Source organism: Salvelinus sp. IW2-2015, linkage group LG37, assembly GCF_002910315.2.
Source record: "Salvelinus sp. IW2-2015 linkage group LG37, ASM291031v2, whole genome shotgun sequence".
Classification (NCBI taxonomy): domain Eukaryota; kingdom Metazoa; phylum Chordata; class Actinopteri; order Salmoniformes; family Salmonidae; genus Salvelinus; species Salvelinus sp. IW2-2015.
The window spans coordinates 1912213-1918462 of record NC_036876.1 but is presented as its reverse complement, the minus strand read 5'-3'; the positions used below and the strand labels follow the sequence as shown (position 1 = coordinate 1918462).

General features: G+C 39.9%; 1 long non-coding RNA gene across 1 annotated transcript; it reads right to left on the bottom strand.

Annotated features, from left to right (window-relative positions):
• Positions 1 to 381: 381 nt before the first annotated feature.
• Positions 382 to 3107, bottom strand: LOC111960048 (uncharacterized). The gene is made up of 3 exons (XR_002876754.2): positions 2887 to 3107; positions 1339 to 1445; positions 382 to 475 (listed from the first exon to the last, which is right to left on the bottom strand). It is a non-coding gene; the product is annotated as an uncharacterized lncRNA (long non-coding RNA).
• Between the last annotated feature and the right edge of the window lie 3143 nt (positions 3108 to 6250).

The window sequence follows — 6250 nt, the reverse complement described above, 5'->3', positions numbered from 1 at the left end:
CTGACTATTACACTTAAATGTCAAGCGCACTATACGCGTACGGTTTTCGCTAATAACAACGAATTCAACAGAGAAGTTCCGCCCCCATCATTTTCAAAACGAGGGCACACGCAGAGAAATGTGTGGGGGATTGTGGGAAGGTGAGTGGCGAGAGCCCTGCTAGCGGATTGGTTAAGAAAAGTTGAGGCTCTGCTCCACTGTATGGCAAATTCATTGCGAAGCGTTGGAGGTAGGTAAAAGCATTGTAATGAAGAGTCAAAACCCACTGTAATAGTGCAGTTTTGGATTGAATCCCTGCTTAAAATATTGTCCAGGTAAATATTGCTTCTGTATCTTCCCTTGGATGTAAAAAATAATATTAATAGAACACCACTTCTCAACCGGCGTCTGTGTATGTGCTTCAGAGTATAGTGTGCAGGGTCCCAGTCTCCACACAAACACACTATCGCCAACTTTCTCCACAACTTGCCCCCATCTGCGAGAGAGAAACAAGTAAGTGAAGAAGATATAGAGAGAGAGAAAGTGTGTGTGCAGAGCAAGAAACAGAGAGATAAGCATGATAAATGAGGAACGGAGAGAGAGAGAAACAGAGGAAACAGATATATATATATATAGAGAGAGAGGGAGAGAGAGAAGAGAAGAGAGAAGAGCGAATGAGAGATGGGAGAGAGAGAGAGAGGAGAGAGAGAGAGAGAGAGAGAGAAGAGAGAGAAGAGAAGAGAGAGAGAGAAAGCGACATGAGAGAGCGAATAAGAGAGAGGGAGCAATGAGAGAGAGGGAGCGAATGGTGAGAGAGAGGGCGAAGAGATGAGAGAGAGAGAGAGCGAATGAGAGAGAGAGCGAATGAGAGAGAGAGAGAGCAAATGAGAGAGCAAATGAGAGAGAGAGAGAGCAGAGAGAGAGAGCAGAGAGAGAGAGAGAATGAGAGAAAGATAGAATGAGAGAGAGAACAAAAGATAGAATGAGAGAAAGATAGAAAGAGAGAAAGATGGAAAGAGAGAAAGATAGAATGAGAGAAAGAGTGAAAGAGAGAATGAGAGAAAGAGAGAGAGAGAGTAGAAAGTAGTAATGATTTATCTGGAGCCATCAGTCCATCACTAATTGGACAGCAGCAGAGGTTACAAAGTATGCTTCATGCTGTGTACAAACCTAACAGTGGGGCCTTAATTACTAATGTCTCACAGACATACACACACTGAGACACATGCGTACACATATCCACACACAGGATGGTAAATGTCCTATACCGTGCCCTCATGCACTCACATGATTAGGGTTGAGTCAGTGTGGGTTATACTGCTCAAACAGAAAAAAACACACACACACACATTATGTTACCTCACAGTCATTGTCGGAGGTCTCTCCAGATGAAAACAGGCCATGAGAGTCAGATTCCCTCCGACGCTGCAGCATCCCTGACCTGACCCACTCTCTGTTACATAGACCTGTAGACAGGGGAGACAGGGGTCAGGCTTGGGGTCAGGCTGCAAACGTTGTGGAACCTTTCAGATAGAAACGGCATGAATAGAGCTGATGTGATTCCTTGTTCTATACGTCAGAGAGGCATGTTTGTTCTACATAACACATGTCTATCTGAACATTGGCCAACGTTGTGTCCTGCTTAATGCAGCCTAGGCTCAGGGTTATTCAGCATATCTATATATACACATCAAATAGGATAGCGGCATAGTTTAAAAGACAGGATGAAAATATATATAAAATAATAACAATAGTACATTTTATTTGTAGGGAGCTTTTCATTTACGGACAGTAATCACAACGCTCTTTACATTAGGGAAACCTATTAATATTATAGTAGTATCCAATGACTACTTTTAACCCCTGGCTCCACCTGCAAATTGTTGGGTATGTGGTAGGCATACATTATTTTCAAACTAAATAAGCCTCATCATGGACAAACATTATTACAGTAAGTAGGTCTATTACAGTATGATTACAATGGAGGTGTTCTAATTAAGCAATAAGGCCCGAGGAGGTGTGGTATAAGGCCATTATACCACAACCCCCTGAGGTGCCTTATTGATATTATAAACTGATTACTAATGTAATTAGAACAGTAAAAATATTATTTGTGTCATTCCCGTGGTATATGGTCTGATATACCGCGCTTTTAGTGAATCAGCATTCAGGGCCAACCGGTTTATAATGTATAATATATATTATGTTTAACGTTATAAATAATACGCAATAGGGAATTCACTCGACAGTATTACAGCAACACAACCTTCTACAGTTTGGATAAACACAGTCGGAGAAATGGAGCAGTGGGTGGAAAGTTCCATTGGAAAATGCTCTTGACAGCTTTTGTATATCCGAGGAGATACATTTCACCACAAGCTCGCATGCTGCTGCTAGTTGAGAGGGATTGAAATGTTTGTCGTCATCAGAGGGGTAGAGGGGTATTTCACCTCTCACACGAGCATCTCTAAACAGCTGGTCTGTTATTACGTAATGCGGGAGGGAGCTTTTCGTAGCGCGACAACTTTTTTACCATTAGCATGACCCGATGGATTTTTCACAATGCATCTCCATAATATGCTGTAGTAGACTAAACAATCATGCATCGTGACTTCGCTGTCACTCAATTCAATTCAAGGGGCTTTATTGGCATGGGAAACCTATGTTTACATTGCCAAAGCAAGTGAAATAGATAACAAACACGCTGTCTAGAAAACCCGTAAGTTAAATGCAACCAATGCCATTTCAAGTTGTGGTGCTGCAGAAAAACGTAGGCCATACCTAAGCATACTTTTCACCTATTCTAAATGATGTAATATAGCTATGGGGAAGTCCATGATATTTCGATTGAATTCCCCGATTACAGATATGCGCATATCAACTTGGGTTGCTTTCATAACTCCATACCTTAACTTGAATGCATCATTCCATCCCCCAAAAATGTTTCATGCGAAAAATATTGCAACTTTATATTACAAATGACTGGAATATAAACGACGAATCTCTCTCACGGGGTGTAAAACCGGAGGCTAGTGCTGCTTCCAAAATATTTGACATTGTAATCCGCTATGATGTCAGTGTGAAGCAAACGATAGCTCGGGCGTCGGGAGTGCGCTGACCATAAATAAAACTCCAAAACAAGGCACGGGAGCGTGCAAAAAGGTGGGCGGAGATAGAAGATTGACACTTGGTATAACCACTTCTATATGGGAAGAAGAACGACGAGAGGCAGAATCTTACCAATCACTGATTTCAACACGGAGAGGGGTGAGGTTTATATGCTGCTTTTTAAATTTGGTGTGCGGCTTTTGTGCAAAACCATTCCCAAAAAGTTTATAAATATATACAGTTTAAGTTCAAATGTTAGCTTAAATTAACAAACTTGAATAAACAAAGGAAGAGAGCATTGTTCCGATTTTCTTTTTCTTTCAAAATGTTATAAAGTAGGGCCTATAAAATAACTACATTTGATAGGAAACAGTTCGACATTTAGTGGGGTGGTCCTCAAAATGGCTCGACATTAACCAGGTTTCCATCCAACCTTTTAATGCGAGGAAAGTGCATGTCAGATACAAAAATGTCAGGACACATTTTTATTTAACCTTAATTTCACTAGGTAAGTCATTTCTTATTTACAATGACAGCCTACCAGGGAAGAGTGGGTTAACTGCCTTGTTCAGGGGCAGAACAACAGCTTTTTACCTTGTCAGCTTGGGGATTTGATTCAGTAACATTTTGGTTACTTGCCCAACGCTCTAAACATTAGGCTACCTGCCACATCCAATGAAAACAACACATTTATCAGTAAACTTTCCAAATGTTTGATAAAACTAAGTACCACAGACAATCCTTTTGTGTCTGTACAATTAATTATGGGAAATGCTTTTAATGCGAAAATATAATACATATATTTTGAAGTGAACTTGGTGTCACGCGATGATATGTTGTGTGGTCTTCCCACTACAACTTGGGAAAGCATGCAGTTTATTAGGCTACGGATGAAATCAGTTATGATGAACCACACAGGGCGGTGAAAGCTTGATGCTCCTTTCAATACATGTTGAGGGTATTATTCTGGTGACATGATGATCAATGCTTGGCTGACGTTTGACCCAAAACATTGTGGCTATCTCGCACACAGCAAATTGGACAGTGCTGATTTTTCAGTGTAACATTTCTAGTTTATGATTCAGGCATTAAATTCACTCTGCATGTGTGAAATGAACACACAGTGGTGTAAAAGAACCCCCAGTGTTTGTGTTAATAACCAGACTTATTGTTTTACACTGTGGAGAGTAAAGCAGTACCATCAAAACCACACCCATCATTATCTCCTGAGTGGTGCAGTGGTCTAAGGCACAGCATCTCAGTACTAGAGGTGTCACTACAGACCCTGGTTTGATCACTGCCGTGATCGGGAGTCGCATAGGGCAGCGTGCAATTGGCCCAGTGTCGTGAGGGTTTGGCCGGGGTAGGCCGTCATTGTAAAATAATAATTGGTTATTTCCTGGTTAAATAAAACTATTTTGTTTGATATCTTAACTCTGTCTGGATTCTAACAGGATTACATGTCACTTTGCAAGCCAGCATGATGTGGCCTGTAAACTAGTGATGGAAAACTAATGATTTCTAAAGGCTTTCACCAAATTGTGCTGAAGAATGGTTTATTTCTGGTAGCTTCATTATCTGTTCACAATTCACATTAGTGACATCTGCTGTTCAGAAATAAATAACACCGTGTGATTATCAGATATAAAAAAAATACCCCACTGTTTTCATATTTACACGTATTTACACACAGACAAGTCAATATGATGGAAACACAAATCTGATGGGAAAATTTGCATAATGTTTTTATGCAGATTTTTGAATATTCACATGAAAATCTGTCATCAATGTGATGGAAACCTAATTATAGACCCCCTAAAGACTCTGGCGAGTGCTCTAGTCCTGTGTCATTTTGATTATGTCTGCACAGCATGGTTTACCAGCAGCCCAAACATCTAAAGAAAAGCTACAGACCAGTCAAACATGGGCTGACTATCTGTGGAAAAAAAGAGTAGTGTTAATTCAACTTGGTCTGGTCCACAGAATTATCACGGACTCAGCCCCCAGGTACCTAACCAACAATTTTTCATTTGTTAGAGATGTCCACCAGCATAATACCAGAGCCAGAGACTCTAATATTCACTGTTTGAAATATAAGAGTCTATCTGATTAAAACCAATATATACCTGCGCTGCTGAGTGGAACAAACTAGCAACTCAAAACCATACCAACCTTAACCACTTTTTAAAAGAATATCAAACGCTGTCTAATGTGTGAACAGTAGAACCTGTCTGTATCTCTGTAATGTGTCTGTATCTCTGTAATGTGTCTGTATCTCTGTAATGTGTCTGTATCTATGTAATGTGTCTGTATCTATGTAATGCTGTAACTGCTGTCTTGTATCTCTGTTAATGTCTGCCCTGTATCTCTATGTAATGTGTCTGTATCTCTGTAATGTGTCTGTATCTATGTAATGTGTCTGTCTATCTATGCTAATTGTGTCTGTATCTTGTAATGTGTCGTTATCTCTGTAATGTGTCTGTATCTATGTAATGTGTCTATATCTATGTAATGTGTCTATCATCTATGTAATTGTCTGTATCTATGTAATGTGTCTGTATCTACTGTATTGTGTGCTTAGTGTCTTATCGTAATGTGTCTGTGTCTATCTCTGTAATGTGTCTTGTATCTTCATGTAATGGTGTCTGTATCTATGTAATGTGTTCGTATCTCTGTAATGTTGCCTCTGCTATCTCTGTAATGTGGTCTGGTATCTCTGCTAATGTCTGTCTGTATGTTCTCGTGTTAATGTGTTGTATCTCTGTAATGTGTCTGTATCTATGTAATTGCTGCCCTGTATCTATGTAATGTGTCTGTATCTCTGTAATGTGTTCTGTATCTCTGTAATGTGTCTGTATCTTCTGTAATTGCCTGTCTATATCTATGTCGACAATGTGTCGTATCTCTGTAATGCTGCTCTGTATCTCTGTAATGTGTCTGTATCTCTGTAATGCTGTCTGTACTCTCTGTAATTGTTGTGCTGCTATCTCCTGTAAGTGTGTCTGTATACTCTGTAAATGTGTCTGTATCTCTGTATAATGTAGTCTGCTATCTAAGTGTCTGTATCTCTGCTATCTTGTTAATGTGTCTGGATATCTCTGTCCAATAGTGTCTGTATCTCTGTTAATGTGCTGTATCTCTGCTTTAATGTGTCTGCTCAATC